General features: G+C 38.8%; 1 protein-coding gene across 2 annotated transcripts in view; it reads right to left on the bottom strand.

Annotated features, from left to right (window-relative positions):
• CHRM3 (cholinergic receptor muscarinic 3) overlaps window positions 1-24,263 on the bottom strand; it is a 554,189-nt gene that overhangs the window by 386,283 nt on the left and 143,643 nt on the right. Inside the window, exon 2 of one of the 2 annotated variants that reach the window (XM_069571618.1) lies at window positions 8,394-8,502. The exons of the other annotated variant lie outside the window; for it this stretch is intronic. The gene's annotated coding sequence lies outside the window, so the exon portion shown is untranslated. The remainder of the gene's footprint in view (window positions 1-8,393; window positions 8,503-24,263) is intronic. 2 annotated transcript variants of the gene reach the window in all.

The following is a 24,263-nucleotide window of genomic DNA, read 5'->3' as shown; positions in this document are numbered from 1 at the left end:
ATAAATTTCAGATAAAATTTCAGTTGGCTATGTTACAAAGCCTTTTGCTGATTGACAGAGAGGGGTTTTGGGGATTTGGTTATTTTTCCCTCTATTTTTTTAAAAACAGTTTGAACCTATAGGAACCTACTATTTCTGCTTTCTTGACTATGCCAAAGCCTTTGACTGTGTGGATCACAAGAAATTGGAAAATTCTGAGAGAGATGGGAATACCAGACCACCTGACCTGCCTCTTGAGAAATCTATATGCAGGTCAGGAAGCAACACTTAGAACTGGACATGGAACAACAGACTGGTTCCAAATAGGAAAAGGAGTATGTTAAGGCTGAATATTGTCACCCTGCTTATTTAACTTGTATGCAGAATACATCATGAGAAATGCTGGACTGGAAGAAACACAAGCTGGAATCAAGATTGCCGGGAGAAATATCAATAAACCTCAGATATGCAGATGACACCACCCTTATAGCAGAAAGTAAAGACGAACTAAAAAGCCTCTTGATGAAGTGAAACAGGAGAGTGAAAAAGTTGGCTTAAAGCTCAACATTCAGAAAATGAGGATCATGACATCCGGTCCCATCACTTCATGGGAAATAGATGGAGAAACAGTGGAAACAGTGTCAGACTTTACTTTTGAGGGCTCCAAAAATCACTGCAGATGGTGACTGCAGCCATGAAATTAAAAGACACATACTCCTTGGAAGAAAAGTTATGACCAATCTAGATAGCATATTCAAAAGCAGAGACATTACTTTGCTGACTAAGGTCCATCTAGTCAAGGCTATGGCTTCTCCAGTAGTCATGTATGGATGTGACAGTTGGACTGTGAAGAAGGCTGAGTGTCAAAGAATTGATGCTTTTGAAGTGTGGTGTTGGAGAAGACTCTTGAGAGTCCCTTGGACTGCAAGGAGATCCAACCAGCCCATTCTGAAAGAGATCAGCCCTGGGTGTTCTTTGGAAGGAATGATGCTAAAGCTGAAACTCCAGTACTTTGGCCACCTCATGTGAAGAGTTGACTCATTGGAAAAGACTCTGATGCTGGGAGGGATTGGAGGCAGGAGGAGAAGGGGACGACAGAGGATGAGATGGCTGGATGGCATCACTGACTCGATGGATGTGAGTCTGAGTGAACTCCGGGAGTTGGTGATGGACAGGGAGGTCTGGCGTGCTGCAATTCATGGGGTCGCAAAGAGTTGGACACGACTGAGAGACTGAACTGAACTGATTATACTTAATAGATACATTTCTCCCTTCTCAAGTGAAATTAATGGTAGATACTTTTCATGAATATATGATACATATACACACAAATGTGATGTGCATTATAAATATAATTAATGCAATAAAATCTCCAGGAATTGGTGAAAGACAGGGAGGCCTGGCGTGCTGCAGTCCTTGGTGTCGCAAAGAGTCAGACATGACTGAGCGACTGAACTGAACTGAATAAAGCCTTGAGAACTACTTTATTTTTTCTTACTAATTTACATGGAGGAAATCATGCTAGCCTCAGTCAAGAAGAGATTAAGTATTTTTATCAGTTTTGAAATGTTGATCTAAAAATAATATGCTTAATGATAAACTACTAAGGAAGTTACTATAGTCAGTTATATAACTTATACAAACGATATAACCATCATGGTACATTGCAAGTAGCCACTTTTCATTTTTCTGGTTATTTTTAACCATGTAAATTAATAATAATCTTACTGAGGAAGATAAGGACTACCCTCAATAAGGCAAGAATGCAATAGGAAAGATGCATGCTTCTGTAGATTGAATGCTCCTTTGTCCCCCAAATTCATATGTTAAATCCTAATGCCCAGTGTGAGAGTATTTGGAGGTTGGGCCTCCAGGAGGTGGTTATTAGGTTATGAGTGTGGAGCTCTCATTACATTTAGGATACAAAGAAGAGGCTCAAGAAATTGCTTTTGACACTTTCACCATGTGAGGACACAGCAAAAAGATGGCTTTCTAGGAAACAAGCCTGTACCATACATGAAATCTGCCAGTGCAGAGATTGGATTCTAGACTCCAGAACTGTGAGGAATAAGCTTCCATTGTTTATATGAGCTACTTAGTCAATGGTGTTGTTTTAGCAGCTTGCATGGACTGAGATAGAAATATCAACCAATAATTGGAAAAAAAGTGAGTGTAGTCTACCAAAGAGGCGTGTGCATAATACAGGGGTGAAAGAAAAGAGAGTAGTTAATTTTAAAAGGAGGATTAAGGAAGTTTTCATAGAAGGGAGAGCATGTCAAATGAGATTGGAAGGACAAATTGGAGTTTGATAGGTGGTATCCACAAATAGGAGGAGGCTTGTGGTCACATACGTTAAGGCTGGGGTGCTTCTAGGTTGGGCTTGGCCAGCAAAAAGGTGGAGGAGATCACAGTAGACAAATGAAAGGGGGCCAGGCAAAGCTCCTTGAGGCATTCACAACTCATCTTATTCCACTTCTGGTTACTCTGCAGTAGTTATTCAATTTTAATCAACTCTTCTGCTTGTCCCTGAATACCTTCTGCTCATTCACAACTGTGAATCAGAGGTTTACACTATTCCCCTTATCACAATGATGTTATGATGACTGAGTAGACCTATTCTTAAAGATCCACTGATAACCACTTCAATCTCCTGTCTCCAATTTAGAGGAGACTTCAGTTCTGAATGGACTTCCTTGGTGGCTCAGATGGTAAAATGACTGCCTAAAGTGTGGGAGACCTGGGTTTGATCCCTGGATCAAAGGGGAAGATCCTCTGGAGAAGGAAATGGCAACCCACTCCAGTACTTCTGTCTTCTGAATACCCCATGTCTCCTCAAAATTCTGGCACTTCTGTCTAGTTTTTAGAGATACCTTTTTATCAAATAATAGGCTGACATCATGGCATCTGGTCCCCATCACTTCATGGGAAATAGATGGGGAAACAGTGTCAGACTTTACTTTTGAGGGCTCCAAAATCACTGCAGATGGTGACTGCAGCCATGAAATTAAAAGACACTTACTCCTTGGAAGCAAAGTTATGACCAACCTAGATAGCATGTTGAAAAGCAGGGACATTACTTTGCCAACAAAGGTCCGTCTAGTCAAGGCTATGGTTTTTCCAGTGGTCATGTATGGATGTGAGAGTTGGACTGTGAAGAAAGCTGAGCACCAAAGAACTGATGCTTTTGAACTGTGGTGTTGGAGAAGACTCTTGAGAGTCCCTTGGACTGCAAGGAGATCCAAACAGTCCATTCTGAAGGAGATCAGCCCTGGGATTTCTTTGAGAGGAATGATGCTAAAGCTGAAACTCCAGTATTTTCACCACCTCATGCGAAGAGTTGACTCATTGGAAAAGACTCTGATGCTGGGAGGGATTGGGGGCAGGAGGAAAAGGGGACGACAGAGGATGAGATGGCTGCTTGGCATCACTGACTTGAAGGACGTGAGTCTGAGGGAACTCCGGGAGTTGGTGATGAACAGGGAGGCCTGGCGTGGCAATTCATGGGGTTGCAAGGAGTCGGGCACAACTGAGTGACTGAACTGAACTGAGACTGACATTAAGTCAGAGTCCTTTAGAAGGAGGCTTCTAAATTCACGAAAAATGTTTAATATAAACATCACAAATCTATAAAGATTATGAAAATAAGTAAGGACACATGAGCATCTGTCTGTCCAGTAGGGCTGGTATTCCAACACCATGCTGCTGCTTTTTTTTGTTGTTACACGCAAAATCCTAATATGAGAGTTCAAAATATGAATGGTGGCTGCACTGAAGGACTGAAAGCATGAGATAAGGCAGAGCCCAGGAGAAGCAGGACAGAAAAGCACCAGAGATGTCAGTGTATCTGGTCATCTAGGGTCCCATGCAGAGACAGCAAAGCAACAGCCAAGCCCAATCCCACATCCATGGTTGTGAGCTCTGACCTAGGAATCTACTTCCAAAACCTTTACCCTCAAATGCTTTCGCCACAAACATGATTTTCCTAGTCAGGTGCAAACTTGATAAAAGCTAAAGTTATTGAAAAAATAAACAAGAATAAAGGAGACTGTGTACAGAAGCATTCAGTAATGTTATAATCCACGTTATGGACAAGTCGGGTTCCATTTACTTTGAAATACTCTCCGGAGGCTGATATGGATGGATACAGAGATGGACTGAGAGAGCATCACCATTGTTTCAGATGGTTTATAACTAACACGTGAGGGAAAGAGACTCGGCTTTCTGTTCTGAGTGATACACACCAGCCAGCCACAATCTACTCCCGGATTACGGCCCCAATTTATCAGTACTTCCCACCTTGGAAACAAATCATGACTCATTTGAAAATCGTCACCCATTTCAACCACTGAATTTTGTCCAACACAAGTCCAAAAGAAAATATTATAAATTTCTTCATAATAAGAACAAGTATACAATCTGTTCTAGAGCATAGGATTATGAAAATGAAAGTTCAAACTCTCCTTCTCCATCACTTTGTGACACGTATTTTATTTTTCCATCTCCTTTCTTTCTTCCCTGTCTGGAAAGTCATTTTAAATGTAGTAACAGCCGAATCTGCCTAACAAATAAGGACCTGAGGAACCAGAGATCAAATTGCCAACATCCGCTGGATCATGAAAAAAGCAAGAGAGTTTCAGAAAAACATCTACTTCTGCTTTATTGACTATGCCAAAGCCTTTCCCTGTGCGGATCACAATAAACTGGAAAATTCTGAAAGAGATGGGAATACTAGACCACCTGACCTGCCTCTTGAGAAACCTATATGCAGGTAAGGAAGCAACACTTAGAACTGGACATGGAACAACAGACTGGTTTGAAATAGGAAAAGGAGTACGTCAAGACTGTATATTGTCACCCTGCTTATTTAACTTATATGCAGACTACATCATGAGAAACGCTGGCTGGAAGAAGCACAAGCTGGAATCAAGATTGCCGGAAGAAATATCAATAACCTCAGATATGCAGATGACACCACCCTTCTGGCAGAAAGTGAAGACGAACTAAAGAGCCTCTTGATGAAAGTGAAAGAGGAGAGTGAAAAAGTTGGCTTAAAGCTCAACATTCAGAAAACTGAGATCATGGCATCTGGTCCCATCACTTTATGAGAAATAGATGGGGAAACAGTGGAAACAGTGGCAGACTTTATTTTGGGGGCTCCAAAATCACTGCAGATGGTGATTGCAGCCATGAAATTAAAAGACACTTACTCCTTGGAAGGAAAGTTATGACCAACCTAGATAGCATATTCAAAAGCAGAGACATTACTTTGCCAACAAAGGTCAGTCTAGTCAAGGCTATGGTTTTTCCAGTGGTCATGTATGGATGTGAGAGTTGGACTGTGAAGAAAGCTGAGCACCAAAGAACTGATGCTTTTGAAGTGTGGTGTTGGAGAAGACTCTTGAGAGTCCCTTGGACTGCAAGGAGATCCAACCACTCCATTCTGAAGGAAATCAATCCTGGGTATTCTTTGGAAGGAATGATGCTATAGCTGAAACTCCAGTACTTTGGCCATCTCATGTGAAAAGTTGACTCATTGGAAAAGACTCTGATGCTGGGAGGGATTGGGGGCAGGAGGAGAAGGGGACGACAGAGGATGAGATGGCTGGATGGAATTACCGACTCGATGGACGTGAGTCTGAGTGAACTCTGGGAGTTGGTCATGGACAGGGAGGCCTGGCGTGCTACAATTCGTGGGGTTGCAAAGTGTCAGACATGACTGAGCGACTGAACTGAACTGAACTGTTTCCCTGTTAGGCCTAAAAAATAGTCAGTGGATTTCTGTTACTTTTATTTTTTTCTTCTTTTTTATTTTTTTAAATTATGAAAGTATGATAATTTGTTTATAGAAGACTTGGAAAATACAGAACAAAGTTACATATAGTTCTACTCTTTATTACAATTATTTTTAATTAGAAAAATTAAGATTTTTAGTTGGAACTGCAATATCAAGCTCTCAAAACTTAATAGAATGAATGGACAGAAAAATAGAAGGATACAGTAGACCTGTAAAGCACTATGAACCACTTCAACATAATTAAGATTTATACAATTTTCATACAACAGCAGGATATAAATTCTATTTAGGTTCCCAGAATCTATAAACCAGGAGACAAGGAACCTATCCAGGGATATAAAACAAAGGGCAAAAACTTCATGGTCTAAGGATATTGAAATAATACAGAGCCTGCTCTCTCATCACTGTGGAAGTTATATTAGAAATCAATATCAAAAGATATTTGAAAATAACCCACATATTTTCAAATGCAGTGGGTCACTTTCGCTTTTTAATCATGATGTCATATTTGTTGCTTGTACTTATAATTTGATTTAAATTATCCGTTTGTCTTTTTTGAAATTCTGGATCAGACAGAGCAAATCATGTAACTGGACACATTTCTTAAAGTCCCCTAAATATAGCATATGGCAAGATACTTTCAGAAACAGAGAATCTCTGATGCATGTTATTTTACAATTGCATTAGATAGTAATCTGTGAATATACCTTCAAAATTCCCAACCCAACAAAGGTGCCAAACCATCCTAACAAAAGCATTATGGAGTATATTTTAATTATTTCCATTTTATTTCTCAGAAACTAAGAATGCAAATAGTTCAGTTACTACTTTAGATTTCACCATTAATTCGTAAATGGTTTTGAATCTAGGGCTTTCTGATTCCAGAACCTATAGTTAGCACGATAATCCCATGCTTATCCAGTGAATAGAAATCACTAATGCTGACTGATTACCTAACAAGTGTCACACAGTGCTGCTGCTAAGTGCTCAACCAAATTAACTCATGTAATTCACACAACAATCCTATGAAATAAATATTCATTATTAGACCCATTTTACAGATGAGGAAACTATGGCAAAGAGCAGTTAAATGACCTATCCAACACTGCAGAGATGGAAAATGATGAATCTGGGTTGCAACCCCAGGCAATCTGTCTTTAGCCCCGCCTCACCCCACCATACTTAAGCATTATGCTACAATACAAGCAAGTGACTGCATGTTACCTGTTAATTAAGATTTTTGTCTCACTTATATGTAAAAATTTTATCTGCGTAGTAAACCATTGCCTCTTCAATGGTAATCATATCTAATTTCTGGAAAAAAACTTGCAAACCACTTTTATTGTACTGGCTTGATTATATAATAATTCATTCAACTTTAGTGGAAGTCTTTCTCTGTATTACTAAATACATTTGTCAAAATTTTCGTTTTCAGTTTTTTATTTTAAGCAGACTAGTGCTGCATTCTGTTGGCTAAATGGATGATCAGATGAGGTGTTAAAGAGATTTCAGGAAACAAAAATTTTAACATATTAAAACTGAATGAGTAATATCTGACTGCATTTCTACATTGTCCTCTTGGTATCCTGAAATGAAATTACACATGAAAAGTATCTTGTATTTTGTCTCATCTAAGTATGAAACACTTAAAAATAAACTCTAATGGAGTAAATATTCTGGAGATCAGAACTAGAAGCCTAATTATTATGATTGATGGGGATTTGTGTGTGCAAGTATATATGAAGAACATGTGCTCCTTAATTAATCATAATTTTCTCAAATACAAAAAAAATTGGGGTCATTAATTTAAGTACAATCTCATTTATCTCTTAGGTGAATAACATATAAAATGTTTGACTCTATTAGCCGATTTTAAAAGAAAATTGTGATTTTTTTTCCACCTTCCTACTAGTGGTGTTAGTGAGCCACAGATATCATCTATTTTTATGGGGTTTTACTGTTGATAATTTCACATTCAGGATCTCAGTTATCCTTTAAAGCAATCTGATGAATTAGGCAAAGCAGAATGTCTGCCTCTCATTTCGTCAATGAAGAAACTGGGTCCTAAAGATTTAAGGGACTAGTTAGATGATAAATGTTGGGGCTGGAACTAAAATTAAGGGAATTGAGTAGAATTTCCTTTCAATGACACCATAGATATCCCATGTCAATTACCATATGATACCTGTGTAAGTGGAAGTATATCAGTTACCCTATTAGGAGCAACTGCAATAAAATTGACCTTTTTCAAAATATTAAGCTAAATAAGATACTTCTGTCTTACACTGCCAGATTTATATGAGATGACAGAACCAAAAGTCACTGAAACTTTCCAGTGACTACTTTCATTCAGTTAAAAAAGAGGTAAAATTCTATACTTCTGAATTCTGCCTATTTAGATATAAATTACCATATATATCAAAAAGTAAAAATATATGATAGATGCATCTAAATGTACTTTTTCATTTTTCAGTTGGTTGGTACATAGACTGTCTAGCCATGTTTCATAATAGTAACACCAATGCACGTGTCTTACATATTTTTTGCAAGATAAATGCATACTGTGTTGAAAATCTCAATATATAACCATACAAATGATACTGAATAGAGAATGACTTACTAGTGAGGAGCCTTGGTGGTATACATCATGATGGGAATGGGTATAGTTCAGTTAATACACAGTCCACTGAGAAACTCGTAACAGAAATAAGTGCCATCACTGTTCAGACCTAAGCAGACACACACAGAAAAGACAGTTAGTCAGCAGATATCATTTTGTACCATTTGCACAAGAGCATCTTTACAACCTGCAGCATTAAAAAACAAAAAGACGCCTGACAAGCAATCCAATGAAAGGGCTTTAATTTATACAACTCTGTTAATGAGTAGTATAGCAGTGGAACCACACTATGTAAATCAGTAAAGAAGTAAAAAGTTTAGTGATTAGACATTATATAGTGATTAAGAAGTAATATTTTAGTAGTAAACTGTATCACATTACTGGAAGGTTATAAATTTACCAATAAAAATCTAACCCAAAACATGTAACATTCCGTTGTAAATTTGAGGGGGGAAGTTATATGCTAAGCACTTATAGCATGTCTGTGTATAAAATTTCATTTAGTCTTGACAACAGCATTGCAATGCAGGCAATCCCCTCATTTAACAATATTTAAGGCTGCGAGTAGGGCCCTATTCTGTAATCTATTCTTCTTTTTCATATCACTTGGAGTATGCCAGGCACACACTTTTTCCTATGCTAACTTGTGCTCCCTATGACTTATGGTATGAATAACAAATATCATCCGGTCCCATCACTTCATGGGAAATAGATGGGGAAACAGTGGAAACAGTGTCAGACTTTATCTTTTTGGGCTCCAAAATCACTGCAGATGGCGATTGCAGCCATGAAATTAAAAGATGCTTACTCTTTGGAAGGAAAGTTATGACCAACCTAGATAGCATATTCAAAAGCAGAGACATTACTTTGCCAACTAAGGTCCATCTAGTCAAGGCTATGGTTTTTCCTGTGGTCATGTATGGATGTGAGAGTTGGACTGTGAAGAAGGCTGAGAGCCAAAGAATTGATAGTTTTGAACTGTGGTGTTGGAGAAGACTCTTGAGGGTCCCTTGGACTGCAAGGAGATCCAACCAGTCCATTCTGAAGGAGATCAGCTCTGGGTGTTCTTTGGAAGGAATGATGTTAAAGCTGAAACTCCAGTACTTTGGCCACCTCATGCAAAGAGTTGACTCATTGGACAAGACTCTGATGCTGGGAGGGATTGGGGGCAGGAGGAGAAGGGGACGACAGAGGATGAGATGGCTGGATGGCATCACCGACTCGATGAACCTGAGTCTGAGTGAACTCTGGGAGCTGGTGATGGACAGGGAGGCCTGGTGTGCTGCCATTCATGACGTCGCAAAGAGTCAAACACGACTGAGAGACTGAACTGAACTGAACTGAACAGATATCAAGAGGATTATAAAAACAGGTATCACCGTTTCACATTTAGTATCCTAGAAAACAAACATGGTATTCTACTCATCTTTGTATGTCAAAATGTAAGATCTTTTCGGTACACATAGATATCTGTTGATTAAGTAAATGAGTGACAGCAGCAACAAAAGTAGAAACTGAAAAAGAGAAAGTCTCAAGTCACACTTTTGTCAATTATTTCCTTTATTTACCAGAATTATCTTCCTGTTTGCAACATAATCTCAAGAGGAAAGATTAAGAATAATAATCTAAAAATGATGTGAATGAAGTTCAAATATATATCATTAAAAGAAATACAAACTATTTAGCAGTCAGTTTAATTTAGTTCAGTTGGAGAGGTTTCTGAAGAACAAAAAATGTAAAATAACAAAAATTTTCCAGAAAGAGAGAGAAAAAAAAACCCCACAATCCCTCTCTCATTTCTAGATCAGATACTAACTGCTAACAAAGTCTAAGCACCTTGCCTGTGACCAGATCTCAAGGGGGTAGGACCCACAGATAGAGGAGAAAATTGGCAGAAACTGCACGATCACAAGAAACTATGAAGTGCTGTTCTGCACTGGAGATGCTGTAGTGAAAGCAGTCAGACTGGAGACCATGATGGTCAGGTTCCAGTTTACCCTGCAGAAGAAACAAGCATCCTGCCTGTGTAGAGCAAGGGCTGGCAAACTGTAAAGACTGCTGCCTGTGAGCTAAAAATGGCTTTCACATTTTTAAATCGTTGGAGGAAATCAAAGGAATCATTTAAGTGTAAATTATTTGAAATTCAAATTTCAGAGTCTATAAATAAAGTTTTATTGGAATATAGCCACAACATCTCACGTATATATTGTCTCTGGTTACGTTTATGCTATAACAGTAATGTTGAGAGGTTGTGACTTGAAAGGCTAAAATACATTTACTATTTGACCCTTTACAGATACCATTGGCTGATTTCTGGTCTAGAGAATGATTAGTTCTCAATTTGGAAGGGATGATATTAAAGAAAGGGGATGCTTTACAGCAGATTGGAAGCAGGGGCTGGGAATCCATTTCCCTATATAGATCCAGGGCAATGCAGTATTATGAGTATAGCAGGGCTTTTTCTCGGGGCACTGGGGTGCTTCCCGGAGGAAGTACCAGAAAGGAGGGTAGATTCAGCCACAGTCTGGCATACAGGCTGGACCAATGAGGATGGATGGAGAAATCCGGCCACCAGAATAAATGTTATTTTTCAGTATGACAGAATGAATTTCTCATGAGGCAAATCAAATCTCCAGGCTCTGATTCTCTCCCTGTATGTGCCAGCCTCTAGGAAGCCAGATAACCAGTATTTTTTTTTTCTTTTTTTGGTTTGTTTTTTGTTGTTTTCTTGCTGAAGATCTTAGAAAGATTATAAGAGAAAACAGAGACATCCTAAAGCAGGTAAAAGACACTCCATTGATCCCATAGAAAAGCAAATAGTGGGTCATATCTAATAACAGATAAACAGGGGATGAAGCAAAACAAAACAAAGCATAAGAACTATATTAAAAAGAATCTGCTACATAATACATGAAAATATACGGAGAGGAAGCATTTTCATTTGAAGGATATCAAAGAAAAGTTAAAATAAGTTTTCTAGAACAACCACTCCATGCTTTTGATGAAGTTTGAGACAATACAGAATAAAATTCCAAAGATTTATCTTCAGAGAAGTTAATTAAACCGAAACAAATGAAAAGATACTTAAGTGGTTTCCCATTTAAATATTAATTGCATCTTGATGACAAGAAAAGGGGTTTGATGTCAAAGACTTGGGTCTGAACATCAATTCCACTATTTTTCTTGCTGCATGACCTTGGACAACTGACTTTCTATTCAAAGTCTTATTTCCATCACTTCTTAAATAGGGTTATCCTGAGAACTGTAGGACCGAAAATGCATAAAATGTCCAGCATACTGCCTGTCACATAGGAGGCACAGGATATTTCCCAGCTTCCTTTATACTTTCTGACCCTGCTTACTTTCTCACCCTCTTACCCTAACACTAATCATCTACCACAGTCATTACGGCTGTAGGACAATGGTAGGTCTCTTTCATGTTGTCATATTTGACTTTGCATCTTGTTTTTGCTGGGTGGACTATACCTTTTAAACTTTGGACTCCTCTCTCTTTAACTGGTAAATTGGTATTTACTTAAAAATTTAATTCAGAAATGAATCCTGCAACCTCCTTAATCACTTAGACAAAAAATATACAGCCACAACATTCTGTGTATAAACCTATTTTTATGATTAATACTGTATTCTTTTTTATTTACATGTGTCTTTCCCAGGAGGCTATCGTGCCAAGTGCATTGATGTGATACATCAAGATGACCAACTACGGCCTCCTGTAGAAGACAGACACGTGAACACATACACCTGCCTACGTTTCTGCCTATTCACTGGCCTTACAGCAGAGATTGTGCCCTGATGCTAGTTGAACAGATAGCATCTCCTTCATGCCAGATGCAACCTGGAGTCAAGAAGTGACTTCATAAATGCTTGGTCATAATAGGCTTTATTTTTTTTTTAAAGAACAAATAAAGAATGAAAAAAAGAAGAATGATGGAAAGATGGTGAGGATTTGATTTAAAAAAAAAAAAAAAAGGACACAGCATATAGTTGCTGATCCTGACTACTTAATTATCCTGGAAATCCATATAGAAATATGCACAAAATCATACAAATATCTTCAGTTTATACGGTTGGTTAAATCATTTTTAGAAGTAGTTCCCAAGAACAATCTTCTCCCATATCTTGAACACTTACCATGTGTCACCCTCTGGTAGATACAACCTATAAGTCAGTTACTATTATTCTTATTTTTTTCAGAGGAGAAAATTGAAAGTTAGGAATCAAAATAGAATTTTTTTCTTGATTAATCATCACACAGGAAGTTGAGACCTAAGTCTACCAAATTAAAGTCAAGGTGTTCCACATAACAAACTAGGCATGGTCTCTACTTTGTAAAAAGATGCGCTTAACAGAACACTCATTGTGTAAACAGTTGGTAAGTGGTAGGTGTTATAACTGCTATTATTAATACCATAACCTAACAAAAGGGAGCTGTTTTAACACTATGGAATGCTGGATTGTTAAATATATTATGCTCTATTGCTATAATAAGTATGAAAGTTATGCTAATATAAGGAAATGTGTACATGAATGCAGAATACAAAATGTTATATATAGGCTTATTAAAATTATAGGCAGTTTCATGTAGGGTAGGTTAACAAAAATTATAAGACAGTGTGATAAATATAATAAAATTGTGCAACTATACGTAACTTATTTGAACTTCCTCAATTTATTTGAGAAGATGCAAATCTGCTTGAGTTCAAGCTTATGTTTTAAAAAGCAGATAATGTATATACATTTCTGAAAGTGGTGGTAACATCCTAGACCTTCTGCACTTTTGAAATCGCACTTTTTTCTGTAAGTAAAATAATATATTACTGCTGTTTGTTAGTCCATTTATTTATTTTGCTATTGGGAATGGAAATATCTAGAGGCAGATTTAAAAATAAGAATGACTGAAGTGAAGTTGTCTTTGAATTGGAGTCATTTAAACCACCTACTCTATTTAAAGGGCTTCCCTTGTGGCTCAGCTGCTAGCGAATCCGCCTGCAATGAGGGAGACCTGGGTTCTCTCTCTGGGTTGGGAAGATCCCCTGGAGAAGGGAAAGGCTACCAACTCCAGTATGCTGGCCTGGAGAATTCTATGGACTGTATGGTATATGGGATCGCAAAGAGTCGGACATGACTGAGCAACTTTCACTTTAGTTAAAATACACAGCGTTTACCTTAATATTTCCCAATTAGCATAAGCAATTAGCACATAATGATGCTAATTCTATACACAAAAGTTTTACACACACACACATGAGAGAGAGAACCAGCTATTTCGGCAGAACCTCAAGAAGAATAACGTCAAAATTATCCAAAAACGAGTAAGAATATTTGACAAGAGCAACAGTTGAGATGCAGAAACGTGTTGAATTATGCTCAGCTGTCTGCATGCTAACCCTACCATAGCCATTTAGGGCACTGCTCATCTTAGTTTCAGACTTTCCTCTGAAGGCCGTTCTAACCACTGTCACCCACTCACGAGGCAACTAACGTTCCTTTATTCTCATTGCATTATAACAGAACAAAGTACAAAAGATTGAAAGAATTCTGTTTGATCAAAAGAACTGTCTATCAAAGAAAGTGCAGGCAAGTGACCCTGACTGCATAGCTATGAAACCTACTCAATGAGGAATCAGAAACATCTCCTCCTGTGTGTGTGGGTGGCTCTTCCCTACAATAGTATGCCCAGAGACTCATGCCTGCTTCATCCAAGGCTTGAACAAACTAATGGTTAGGCCTGAGGCAAAAAAGTGATATTCTGGATGAAAATACACATTTTAACTAGGTTTTACATAATTTGAAAGTTATGTGAAAAGTACTTTTTCTTTCTTCATTGACTCTAGAATTATTTTGCACCAGGCTTAACTCTTTTAGTAACTATATATTCGATAGCCACAGTGCTAAGGTAGGAAATAATAAACCAAAAAGAAAGTCTTTGTGAAAAAGGCTCAGGGCATAAGCAAACTAGGAGGTTTTATCTCTTGGTTTGTTTTAAACTGCTGCTGGCTAAGTTTCTTTGTGTGTTTACATTTGTAATGAAGAAACTGTCACTTCATGTTTACGTTTACTGGCTATTAGAGTTTAAAGAATACTTGTGCTGAGAATTAACTTCTATGTTTATTCTACATTTGCTCACTCAGTGTTCCAGTTACTCTTTTCTCTTAATTTTAACTTAGGACAGTTAAATTAACTAGACAAAAATCAGCGGGATTTTTTTTCCTTAACATGCAGTTTACAAAACAGAGACAGCGGCCTCCAACTCTATTTAAATTTCAAATCTAACTCCAATGTTATCTAACTGGACTAAGACAACCTTTAGACAGGCTGGGGATAAAGGGTTCTCATGAATCAGGAAATCCTGATGGTAGAGAAGCTCTCAAGCTTTAGGATGGAGTGGTGCTGGGGAGGTGAACTAATGCAGAAAGGAGGTCAAAAGATGGGGCAAAGCCAGCACAGAAAAAGTGAGAAGCAGCTATCCTGGGCTTCTCCTGGGGGGAGTGGGGGAAGAGGAAACAAAGTCTCTCAGAGTCTCATTACGCTTTGCAATCGCACCAAAGATGAGAATTGGGTAGATGAAGGAAAGAGATACTTGGAAAGAGCTCGCAAAATAGTACAATCTCATTATTTCTCCCATTACGCACTCCAGGTCTTCCCTCTTTTTTCTCTTATTTCTGCTTCTCCCCCTACTCTCAATTCTCTTCCTTTTTCCTTTTCTTTCTACCTGTCCTTTTTCAGCAGGAACATTATCATAATCAGTGTTACTCATGTGCCTACCTGTGTGTATACACTGTGGTGGGTGCTTTTTACACATATCTGTTTTCTTTTCACAGTCTTCTGAAATTGCAATTATTATCTATCTTTTAAAAACCTGTGGTTTTTATCAAGTGAATTTCACAGTCAAATAGCCAGGGAGTGAACAAATGTAGGAATCAAATCTATTAATAAAGGAAAGTTCTACTCCCAGGGAACTCTCTCTTTTAAAAAGAAAGTTCTATTCCTGGGACAAGAACTCAGTGTAAATACAGAATTTAGCATAACATCACAGACTCTGAGCATCTAAGGATGTGAGTTGTGGTGGTGGAATCTGAGAGCTGAATTAAGTTATCCTTCAAAACACAATTCCACATCAGAGAGCTATCACTTTGTTGTTGTTCTTTTGACAAGCTGTGTCTGACTCTTTTGACCCCATGAACTACCACATGTCAGGCTTCTCTGTCTTCACTATCTTCCAAAGTTTGCTCAAATTCATGTTCATTGAGTCAGTGATGCCATCCAGCCATCATCCCCTTCTCCTCTTGCCCTCAATCTTTCCCAGCATCACGGTCTTTTCCAGTGAGTCAGCTCTTCACTTCAGGTGACCAAATTATCAGCTGCAGCATCAGTTCTTCCAATGAATATGCAAGGTTGATTTCCCCTAGGATTGACTAGTCTGATTTTGCTGTCCAAGGAACTCTCAAGAGCCTTCTCCAGTACCACAATTCAAAAGCATCAATTCTTCAGTGCTCAGCCTTCCTTATGGTACAACTCTCACATCTGTACATGACACTGAAATAGTCTCAAATAACAGCAATAAATTAGGGACCAAATGAAAGCAATTTCTGAACCTTAATATTACTTCAGTTCAGTCTCTAAGTCATGTCCAACTCTTTGCGACCCCATGGACTGCAGACAGGCCTCCCTGCCCATCACCAACTCCTGGAGTTTACTGAAACTCATGTGCTTGAGTTGGTGATACCATCCAACCATCTCATCCTCTGTCGTCCCCTTCTTCTGCTTTCAACCTTTTCCAGCATCAGGGTCTTTTCAAATGAGTCAGCTCTTCACATCAGGTGGCCAAAGTTTTGGAGTTTCAGCTTCAACATCAGTCCTTCCAATCAACATTTAGGACTGATCTCCATTAGGATGGACTGGCTGGATCTCCTTGCAGTCCAAGGGACTCTCAAGAGTCTTCTCCAATGCCACAGTTCAAAAGCATCAATTCTTTGGTGCTCACCTTTCTATATAGTCCAACTCTCACATCCATACATGACTACTGGAAAAACCATAGCCTTGACTAGACAGACCTTTGTTGGCAAAGTAATGTCTCTGCTTTTCAATATGCTGTCTAGGTTGGTCATAACTTTCCTTCCAAGGAGTAAGCATCTTTTAATTTCATGGCTGCAATCACCATCTGCAGTGATTTTGGAGCCCCCCAAAATAAAGTCTGACACTGTTTCCACTGTTTCCCCATCTATTTCCCATGAAGTGATGGGACCAGATACCATGATTGTAGTTTTCTGAATGTTGAGTTTTAAACCAACTATTTCACTCTTCTCTTTCACTTTCAAGAGGCTCTTTAGTTCTTCTTCACTTCCTGCCATAAGGGTGGTGTCATCTGTTTATCTGAGGTTATTGATATTTCTCCTGGCAAACTTGATTCCAGTTTGTGCTTCCTCCAGAGCAGCATTTCTCATGATGTAGTCTGCATATAAGTTAAATAAGCAGGGTGACAATATGCAGTGACATACTCCTTTTCCTATTTGGAGCCAGTCTGTTGTTCCATGACCAGTTCTAACTTTTGCTTCCTGATCTGCATACATATTTCTCAAGAGGCAAGTCAGATGGTCTGGTATTCCTATCTCTTTCAGAATTTCCACAGTTTATTGTGATCCACACAGTCAAAGGCTTTGGCATAGTCAATAAAGCAGAAATAGATGTTTTCCTGGAAATCTCTTGCTTTTTCAATGATCCAGCGGATGTTGGCAATTTGATCTCTGGTTCCTCTGCCTTTTGTAAAACCAGCTTGAACATATAGTAGTTCATGGTTCACGTATTGCTGAAGCCTGGCTTGGAGAATTTTGAGCATTACTTTACTAACGTGTGAAATGAGAGCAATTGTGCAGTAGTTCAAGCATTCTTTGGCACTGCCTTTCTTTGGGATTGGAATGAAAACTGACCTTTAGTCCTGTGGCCACTGCTGAGTTTTCCAAATTTGCTGGCATATTGAGTGCAACACTTTGACAGTGTCATCTTTCAGGATTTGAAATAGCTCAACTGGTATTCCATCACCTCCACTAGCTTTGTTTGTAGTGATGCTTCCTAAGGCCCACTTGATGTCACATTCCAGGATGTCTGACTCTAGGTGAGTGATCACACCATCTTGATTATCTGGGTCCTGAAAATCTTTTGTACAGTTCTTCTGTGTATTCTTGCCACCTCTTCTTAATATCTTCTGCTTCTGTTAGGTCTATACCATTTCTGTCCTTTATTGAGCCCATCTTTGCATGAAATGTTCCCTTGGTATCTCTAATTTTCTTGAAGAGATCTCTAGTCTTTCCCATTCTGTTGTTTTCCTCTATTTGCACAGATCACCAAGAAAGGCTTTCTTTTTTTAAATTTAATTTTATTTTTTCATATAAATATATTTATTTTAATTGGAGGCTAATTACTTTACAATATTGTATTGCTTTTGCCATACACCAACATGAATCCTCCACGGGTGTACACATGTTCCCCATCTTGAACCCGTCTCCCACTTTCCTCCCCATAGCATCCCTCTGGGTCATCTCAGTGCAGCATACGGGATGCTTGGGGCTGGTGCACTGGGATGACCCAGAAGGATGGTACAGAGAGGATGACTTTCTTATCTCTTCTTGCTATTCTTTGGAACTCTGCATTTAAATGAATATATCTTTCCTTCTCTCCTTTGCTTTTTACTTCTCTTCTTTTCACAGCTATTTGTAAGGCCTCCTCAGACAGCCATTTAACTTTTTTATATTTCTTTTTCTTGGGGATGGTCTTGATCCCTGTTTCCTGTACAATGTCAGGAACCTCTGTCCATAGTTTATCAGGCACTCTGTCTATCAGATCTAGTCTCTTAATCTATTTCTCATTTCCACTGTATAATCATAAGGGATTTGAATTAGGTCATACCTGAATTCTCTAGTTAGTTAGTTAGGAGGTCTAGTTAATGTTAGTTAGGAGGGGCCGTTTTTAGGATCAATTTACCAGTTAACTTATGGATGATAAAAATACAGATGGACAATTATTACTAGGTCAACAGATATCTAACCTGGAAGGGTAGTTGAAGAGGTGTTTCTTTACCAAACTGAAACAAAATTAGCAGTCTATTCTCTGGTGGCTCAGATGGTAAAAGATCTGCCTGCAATGCAGGAGACCTGGGTCCAACCCTTGGGTTGAGAAGAACTCCTGGAGAAGGGAATGGCTACCCATTCTATATTTTTGCCAGGGGAATTTCATGGACAGGGCAGCCTGGCGGGCTACAGTCCATTGGGGTTACAAAGAGTTGGACACGACTAGGTGACTTCTGTTAGAGGAGTACACTGATTGAAACCGCCCACCCTGGCCAGGCACCATAGTAACCATTTGCATGAGTTGTTTTATAACAGGAGATCCTTATAAGGAATATGGAACTAATAAGCCACCACCAACCAGAAGAGTTCCGGAAAGGTCAAAAGGAGACACCACGTGTCTGTCCACTTCCCAGAATCCCTCTCACTAGCATCCATCTTGGCTGAGCAATGCGTGCCAATCAAGAATGACTGGCCAAAAACCACCCAGAAACTAATCCCATCACCATAAGACCCGAGACTGCGAGCCACGCAGCAGAGCAGTTCTCCTGGGTTCCCTTACCCTACTGCTCTCCACCCGGGTGCCCTTTCCCAATAAAGTCTCTTGCTTTGTCAGCATATGTGTCTCCTCGGACAATTCATTTCTGACTGTTAGACAAGAGCCCAGTTTCGGGCCCTGGAAAGGGTCCCCCTTCCTGCAACACTTTCACTTCACTTCATGACTACCTCATCCATCTGAAATATTCTAGGGATATTAGAGATGGAACCCAAGAAAAGCAAACTTAGACGTCATCTTTGAAATGTAAAAAATGAAAGAAAAATACAAAAAACAGAAAAGCAAGCTTAATTATTACTTTAAGACCTAACAGGGCATGCTATTGGAATGAGGAAGCTTTCTGCCAGAATACATCTACAGAGGTGAAATATGCATTTACATTGAGATGGAAATGGTTCCCTTACAACTTCCCCTAAGCTGTCTGGTAGAATGCATAATTACTTTCAAGTATTTGAAAAGCCAGTGCACTCTTCATTCTGAAACCTGAAAAGGCCTTGGTTTCCTGGAAGCACAGCATGAAGGAAGACAGCCAAAAAAGCATAGAAAATACTTTTTTCACATTATTAGCCTGGACGTTTAGATGGTTATCTTTGTGACTGTCTCTGGATATTTTCCTAGTCCTGTCTTGAAAGGAAGCGATTTATGACTCAGCAATCACAGTTACCTAAAGTGGATGTGAGAGAATTTTCAAAAAGTTGAGAGCTTCCTAGTATTTTGGGTATAGAGATGCCTCAGGTATGTCTGGAGTGAAAATATTTACAGATTTCACAAATTCTGTTTAGTCTCTTGAGGTATTAGTACTTCCTTTAATGTCAGAGTGGAGTTAAAGCCAAAAGCAGTAAGGATTCCTTAGTACTGATATTCTGGATCTCTTTGACTAAGTAAGAAAGACTACAAGCAAATAGGGCAATAGGATACTGTGCTCTTAGGGTAAAAAGAGGACAATCTTATTGCTTAAGATGGTAGCAAGTGTTGCTTATGCATTCAGTACTTCAGTGTATCATTTCAGGCAGCTGTCTCTTAGCCCAAGCTCCCTCTAATCTCCACAGTTAAGCAAGGGAAGTATCATTTGAAATGAAGATAAAATGAGGGCTTTTCCACTTACATATTAGAGAAAGTACATTTTTAGGTTACTTACAAATAAAGAATATTATTAACAAGCAAAGAACAAGCAATAATCCTAAAGAAGAGGGCAAAATTAAGGCTTTGTATAGGAAGTGTTCTGGGGCTTCCCAGGTGGCTCAATAGTAAAGACACTGCCACCAGCCAATGCAGGATATATAGGAGATGCATGTTTGATCCCTGGATCTGGAAGATCCCCTGGAAGAGGCAATGACAACCCACTTCAGTATTCTTGCCTGGAAAATCCCATGGACAGAGGAGTCTGGTGGGTTACAGTCCATAGGGTTGCAAAGAGTTGGACAAGACTGAATGACTGAGCATACATACATATGTTTAGGAACTCGTCTACAATACGTGAATATGTATAGATTATTTTTAAGCTATGCATTTATACAGTGAGGTTTACAATTAAGATTATCGACCTTTTTGACAGTTATCTGCTGAATTACATAAGCTTATAACTTTTTGATGGACATGGTATTGACTTAAAAAAAAAAAAAACTCACAAGATGAGAGTTGTGAGTTAAATTATATTTGGGGGAAAATGAGGACTATAGCCAGGAAGATAGAGTTTCAGATAGCTCTGAGAAACTGCTCCAAAGATGTAGTGGGAAAAGGACAGTAAATATGTGATTTTGGTGAAGGGGCCGTACATGCAACCAAGTACATATCTTTTGCAGAAGGCTTCTGCTACTCATGAGGAACAGTCACCACCATGAAGAATTTAAGAGCTTTTCTAGATGTGAGGAGATACAAGAATTGGGCTCATAAAATATACTCCTGAAAATATCTAAGTACCGGAGGGCCTGTTCCACCAGTTCTTTCCAGAGCACAGAGTGCCTCATTTCTGCACTCCACCCTGAACTCCTTTCAGGGGTTGTTAAAAACCAGCAGCTGCAGCAGTACCTGATTTAATCCTTTTAGAGATACATGGTAAGTACCCATGGCAAGCACCAGTTTGTAGCTGGCATGAGAACACTCTGGTTGGCAGGCCCATTATTTACTGCCGAGACCAGTTAGTAGGATGCTCTCTTCACAAAGTTGCTTTTCTCCCTCAGTCTCAGCTCATGAGTATTATTAATCTTGGAGAATCCATCTCAACAGAGATTGTTTGCCATAGGAAGAAAATGGCTTTAGCCAAGATTATGCCAATAACTCTGTCTTCCAGCTACAGCTATAAATAAATTATTGAGCCAGAAATAAGTTATTGACATACAATGTGTGTGTGTGTGTGTGTGTGTGTGTGTGTGTGTGTAGGTGTGTGTTGGGGGGGAGCTACTTAAACCATATTCTCCTCTGGACATTGTGGGAATTGGAAAACTAAGTTAAAGTTAGAATGTTAGAATTTAGGTAATTTATCTAACCAAAGCAAACTTGATACCAAGAGGATTAGTCATGTAACTCTGAACCCAATGTTATTCCTGACTTCTGGACTCCAAACGCAAAATGAAATTGGGAGCAATAGTCTCGAGATGTTTAGCAGGCTTAGAACTAGCAATGCCCTGATGGATCCTGAAGTGTGCTTTTCCACACATTCAGCAAGCTTGCAGCTTGGTAACAGTGCATGATGTTCAAGATACCTAATCTGCCTCAGCCTCATCCTCAATTCCAGATGAGGCTGCTTGCCTCTGGCTCAAGGTCAAGCTGCAAAAAGCCTGCACCCAAAGGCCTGGTTCACAGTCTCTTTCACAGCCCTTGCCTTTACTCAGGCCTAAGCAATGGCCCTGCCCCCTAATGCCATTGACCTCCATGAAGCTGACTTCATGATGCTAGGGAACAAGCTTCAGAAGTACCAATGGGAGGTCCAGACCAGGAAACTGCTAAGATTTCCAAACAAAAAAAACAAATGTAGGGATAACGAGAAAAAAGGCTTTGCAGCAGGATAGGATTCTTATGTCTAAACAAAACCCAAAGGCAACATGTGGAGCCTGAAGAATTTGCTGAAATGAGTGTGAAAGTGTTTTAACGAGGTAGAGCCCCCACTCAATGTGGGTTTGGCGTTCTAGAAACACAGAGCCCAAAGTGGGGAAAAAAAGAAATGGGAAGCTCTGAAAACATACTAGCTAGGAAAGGTTCTTTAAGTAAGACCTGGTGACTGGGGCTCCACTGAATGTTCTTAACTTGGTAATATGGCAGCAATATGATGAACTTCATTCACTCTTAAGGACAAGGAGACAAATGGATTGAGAGCTTTTTACCCCAGAGGTGTTGAGTGCATATTGCCAATATTAACTATCAGAAAATTTCTCCCAGTGTTTAATCTATCTTCCTCTTCTCAACAAAGATTTGGTGCTGAATTAATTCTACTACTGAAGTTCTGCTAAAAGTATAATCATTTGGTGGAAGAAAGTTGTAAAAGTAGCCCAGGCTGCGAATGTGAAAGATCCATCTAAGACGTCAGCTGCATGAGAGCAGAAACTCTCGCTGCTGCCTCTACAGCATGCTGCACAGGGCCTGGCAGGTAATGGCTTAGTTTTTAATGGATGAGCATTCTTAGAGGAAAACAGCATCTTCAAAGTAAGTCTTTACTCAAGTTTAGCAGCTCCTAGCAATGGTATGACACCTTTCAATTAATGACAGCCTTATTATAATCACAGGTTATTATTTAAATTATTCTCTATCCTTCAGTGAGGTTCTCCCATGATTTAGGTAAAGTGCTGGTTGTTCCAAATATGTACTGTATCATATAATCCTTATCACAACCTTGAAAATGTATATTAGCCTCATTTTCCAGATTAGGAAACTGATGATTCAAACTTAGGTTGAATGTTGCCAAATATCATTCACTTTCCACCATGTAATATCTTGTTTATCTTCTGTCACTGAGAATGCTCCTGAAATCAGAAATAACAGGTAGACTTCTGGAGGTGAGAGGCGCCAGCTAATTCTGACATCATCATGACATTATATGGTAGTAATCTAGCCAGGGATTCACCTTGCAATCTAGGAAACGGGATAAGATAAGGTAATATACATGTGAAAATGCTTTGAAAATTAAAGACGTAGAGGCGCATACCAATATGTGTGTTCTCCAATGAACATATCCTTCCTGACACTCATGTGATGGTGAGGGAGGGGAGCAGGGGACCACCAGCTAAGCACCCAGAACTGCCAAGTCTTCAGTGGGGCAATGGAGGTAGAGAACCAGATCAGCCTTACAGTCGATGTATGAGTTTACCATCATGGAAAACTCAGCTTAATTATGGAGGTTATACTCAGTATATTTTATTATCATATTCATATAAAAATTGAGAGACAGGAAGAATAGGATGCTTTTGTTTTTAAAAAATAGAGGAATTTGGCCTTTTCCCCCCGTCAAGGAGAACAAAGGTGTTTCCAAATATATCATTAGAGTTTTAATAAATGAGGCATTTTGCAAAAATCTTTTTTTTTCCCTATGAAACAGAGTAAAAATTTTAAAGACAAAAATAATATTTCAGCTGAATATGTTCTGTTTTCATGTTATTAGAGGTGATTTTGCACAGATTTATAGCCAAGGTTATACTAACCTTCACCAGACAGTCCTTCCTATTAGTCACATTTTTCTGGCATACTCTTGATTACGTTCATATTTAACCGCCTAGTTTTCATTAAACTTTGGGGTTTTTTTTTCAGGATCTGAACATTAAACTTTATCAAGTACAGTGCAACTCCTACATATCTTGTGAGAAAAATTCACCTTAGAAGTCCATTCTAGAAGTTCTTTTCTACAAGACAAAGTAAATATATAGTCAACATATTTTCCTTAGAATTAACCAAGCGCATACCTTATAACACTTAATCCATAACAATTTCATTAGAAGTAGAGTCACAAAAAATGCTTCTAACATTTTATGACACCTGGCATGATAAAAAATATGAGTTATACTTACTCCCTAAGTGTAATCATTGTCTCCATTAAACTATTTTATAAAGTTTCTTTTCAGATGTTCTTAGGATCCTCTAACATTTTCACATGCACTTTTCCTGTACACCTTAACCCACGAGTGATATATTCAATTATTTCTCAATAGAACTGGGGAAAATGAAATTTTTCTCATCTAAACTCATCATCTCTACCAAATATGTATTTTTTTTCCCTTGGTTTTGTCCCCAAAGTTTTTAAAACAT

This window comes from Ovis canadensis, chromosome 25 (assembly GCF_042477335.2).
Source record: "Ovis canadensis isolate MfBH-ARS-UI-01 breed Bighorn chromosome 25, ARS-UI_OviCan_v2, whole genome shotgun sequence".
NCBI classification, from domain to species: domain Eukaryota; kingdom Metazoa; phylum Chordata; class Mammalia; order Artiodactyla; family Bovidae; genus Ovis; species Ovis canadensis.
This window is presented reverse-complemented; position numbering and strand designations above follow the sequence as displayed.